Below are 4,474 nucleotides of genomic sequence, written 5' to 3'. Positions count from 1 at the left end.
ACATCAAAATGACTAACATCAAAGTCAGGAGGAAAAACAGCAACTTGACTTATAGCACGATCAAATCCTGCAGTGAACACCTCTAATCCTTCTTCCTCAAGCTCTTGGATCCAAGATGTCATCTTTCCCTTTTCCACATTAACTTCTTTCAGCTGATCTTGAAGTGTTCAGATTTGATCCTGCAGATTACCAACTTCCACCTCCATGTCATTCATTCTCTTAGTAAAATCGATGACTACTCTATCCCTCTCAGCAATTGACCTCTCAGCAATTGTCTTTCAACCCCTACTAACTCTGTACTATGGCCAACATAGAACAACCTTGTACCAACAACCTTCAGACAACACGAATTTAGTCAATATGCTCAAACAAGATGGAAAAACAAAAAGAAAAGAAACAAAACTCACCTGCAGATACTACCGAATTACTTCTTTCCCAACATCCTTTAACAGTTGAACATCATGAGAGTTTTGAGCATCCCTATCCGCCAGGGAAGCAAAAGGAAACCGATCACTCCAAGTGGATTCTACACTACCACTAGACATAAAGTCATGCAAACACATTTGCTTAGCTTCTTTACTTCGTTCCTAACTCCAGAGCCAAATACCAAGTCAACGCCATAAAGGATCTCAAGCGAGCATTCAGGTTCGAGACTTTTCCTTTTTTCACCCCGAGGATGCTGATGAGCGGATAATTTATCCGCTTTTTGGCATTGTTTTTAGTATGTTTTAGTTATTTTTTATTATATTTTTATTAGTTTTTATTTAAAATTCACTTTTCTGGACTTTACTATGAGTTTGTGTGTTTTTCTGTGATTTCAGGTATTTTCTGGCTGAAATTGAGGGACCTGAGCAAAAATCTGATTCAGAGGCTAAAAAGGACTGCAAATGCTGTTGGATTCTGACCTCCCTGCACTCAAAGTGGATTTTCTAGAGCTACAGAAGCCCAATTGGCGCGCTCTCAATTGCGTTGGAAAGTAGACATCCTGGTCTTTCCAGTTATAATAGTCCATACTTTGCCCAAGATTTGATGGCCCAAACAGGCGTTCCAAGTCAGCTCAAGAATTCTGGCGTAAAATGCCGGAACTGGCACAAGAATGGGAGTTAAACGCCCAAACTGGCACAAAAGCTGGCGTTTAACTCCAAGAAGAGTCTCTACATATGAAAGCTTCAATGCTCAGCCCAAGCACACACCAAGTGGGTCCGGAAGTGGATTTTTATGTCATTTACTCATCTTTGTAAACCCTAAGCTACTAGTTCTCTACAAATAGTACCTTTTGCTATTGTATTTTCATCTTGGTTCTTCTGGTTCCCTCTCTGGGGCCGAAGCCAATGATCACCATTATCACTTATGTATTTTCAACGGTGCAGTTTCTACACACCATAGATTAAGGTGTGGAGCTTTGCTGTACCTCGAGTATTAATGCAATTACTATTGTTCTTCTATTCAATTCAGCTTATTCTTGTTCTAAGATATCACTTGTTCCTCAACTTGATAAATGTGATGATCCGTGACACTCATCATCATTCTCACTTATGAACGTGTGCCTGATAACCACCTCTGTTCTACCTTAGATTGAGTGGATATCTCTTGGATTTCCTAATCAGAATCTTCGTGGTATAAGCTAGAATTGATGGCAGCATTCAAGAGAATCCGGAAGGTCTAAACCTTGTCTGTGGTATTCTGAGTAGGATTCAAGGATTGAATGACTGTGACGAGCTTCAAACTCGCGATTGTGGGGCGTTAGTGATAGACGCAAAAGAATCACTGGATTCTATTCCGACATGATCGAGAACCGACAGCTGAATAGCCGTGCTGTGACAGAGTGCGTTGAACATTTTCACTGAGAGGACGGGACTATAGCCATTGACAACGGTGATGCCCAACATACAGCTTGCCATGAAAAGGAGTAAGAAGGATTGGATGAAGACAGCAGGAAAGCAGAGAGACGGAAGGGACAAAGCATCTCCATACGCTTATCTGAAATTCTCACCAATGAATTACATAAGTATCTCTATCTTTTTTTTATGTTTTATTTATATTTTAATCATTAATCCTCCATAACCATTTGAATCCGTCTGACTGAGATTTACAAGATGACCATAGCTTGCTTCATACCAACAATCTCCGTGGGATCGACCCTTACTCGCGTAAGGTTTATTACTTGGACGACCTAGTGCACTTGCTGGTTAGTTGTGCAAAGTTGTGATAAAGAGTTGATATTGCAATTGAGCGTACCATGTTGATGGCGCCGTTGTTGATCACAATTTTGTGCACCAAGTTTTTGGCACCGTTGCCGGGGATTGTTTAAGTTTGGACAACTGACGGTTCATCTTGTTGCTTAGATTAGCTATTTTTCTTCAGAATTTTTATGAATGAATTCTAGAGTTTCAAGGTGATGTTCTCATCATCACCAAAGCTGATTGATTTTCATCAATTTAGCTCTTGAATGTAATGTCCTACTGAAGCTTGGCTAGCCATGTCTAATTCCTTTAGACTGAAGCTTACTTGGCTAGCCATGTCTAATCTTTTTAGACTAAAGCTTTAGACTAACATTGCATGATTCCTGGAATTCTTATTAAAAATTTTGAATCTCTTTATTTTCTTTTCCATATAATTTTCGAAATATCCAAAAAAAATTACAAAGTCATAAAAATCAAAAATATTTTATGTTTCTTGTTTAAGTCTAGTGTCTCATTTTAAGTTTGGTGTCAATTGCAAGTTTCTGTTCTTCTTGCATTTTTCGAATTCATTCATGTGTCTTCATTGATCTTCAAGTTGTTCTTGATGATTTACTTGCTCTGATCTTTAAATTCTCCTGTCTTGTGTGTTTTGTTGTTTCTCATATGCATTCTCAATTTGTTAGTGTCAATAGTATACAAACTTCTAAGTTTGGTGCATTTCATGCATTGTCTATTCGATTTTAGTTGCATTTTGATTATTCCTCATCATTAAAAAAATCAAAAAAATTTCAAAAGTGCGTCTTTTCTAGTCAATAATACAGAGAATTGAAGATTCAGAACATACAGCAGAGGAATCACACAGAAAAATCTGGGCGTTCAAAATGCCCAGTGAAGAAGAAAAACTGGCGTTTAAACGCCAGCCAGGGTACCTAGCTGGGCGTTTAACGCCCAAAAGGGTAGCATTTTGGGCGTTAAACGCCAGAATGGATACCATTCTGGGCGTTTAACGCCAAGATGGCACAAGAGGGAAGATTTTGTTTTTAATTCAAATTTTTTTAAGTTTTCATAATTTTTCAAAATCAAATCTTTTTCAAATCATATCTTTTCAATCATATATTTTCAAAATCAATTTCTTTCCATTTTTCAAAAATACTTGCTAACAATTAATAATTTGATTCAACATTTCAAGTATGTTGCCTTTTTTGTTGAGAAAGGTTTAATGTTTGAATCATATCTTTTCTTGTTAGCCAAGTCATTAATTTTAAAAATCAAATCTTTTTAATTTGTTTTTCAATCATATCTTTTCAATCATATCTTTTTAAAACCATAACTTTTCAATCATATCTTTTTAATCACATCTTTTTCAAAATAGTTTTCAATCATATCTTTTTTATTTCTAACTTCAAAATCTTTTTCAAAAATCACTTTATTTCTTTCTCAATCTTAATTTTCGAAAATCATTAATCAATTTTTCAAAATCTCTTTTAATTATTTCAAAATCTTTTACTTTATTTTCGAAAAATTCTTCCCCTCTTCTCACATCCTTCTATTTATGGACTAACACTCCTCCACTATCAATAATTCGAACTCCATCTCTCTTGATAAGTTCGAATTCTTCTACCTTCTCCTTCTATTCTTCTTTTCCTCTGACACCTCAAAGAATCTCTATCCTGTGACATAGAGGATTCCATATTTTCTTGTTCTCTTCTCTTTCATATGAGCAGGAGCGAAGATAAAAGAATTCTTGTTGAGGCTGACCCTGAACCTGAAAGGACCTTGAAGCGAAAGCTAAGAGAAGCTAAAGCACTACTCTCTGTAGAGGACCTAACAGAAATCTTCAAACAAGAAGAAGACATGGCAGCCGAAAACAACAACAATGCCAACAATGCAAGGAAGGTGCTGGGTGACTTTACTGCACCTACTCCCGACTTCTATGGGAGAAGCATCTCGATCCCTGCCATTGGAGCGAACAACTTTGAGCTTAAGCCTCAATTAGTTTCTCTAATGCAACAGAATTGCAAGTTCCATGGACTTCCATTGGAAGATCCTCATCAGTTCTTAGATGAATTCTTGCAAATCTGTGACACTGTCAAGACCAATGGGGTTGACCTTGAGGTCTACAGACTTATGCTATTCCCTTTTGCTGTAAGAGACAGAGCTAGGAGTTGGTTGGATTCACAACCTAAAGAAAGCCTGAACTCTTGGGAAAAGCTAGTCAATGCCTTCTTGGCAAAGTTCTTTCCACCTCAAAAATTGAGCAAGCTTAGAGTGGAAGTCCAAACCTTCAGACA

The sequence above is a fragment of the Arachis duranensis genome, chromosome 9 (genome assembly GCF_000817695.3).
Source record: "Arachis duranensis cultivar V14167 chromosome 9, aradu.V14167.gnm2.J7QH, whole genome shotgun sequence".
Classification (NCBI taxonomy): Eukaryota; Viridiplantae; Streptophyta; class Magnoliopsida; order Fabales; family Fabaceae; genus Arachis; species Arachis duranensis.
The sequence above is the reverse complement of the archived record's forward strand: the minus strand, read 5'-3'. Positions refer to the sequence as shown.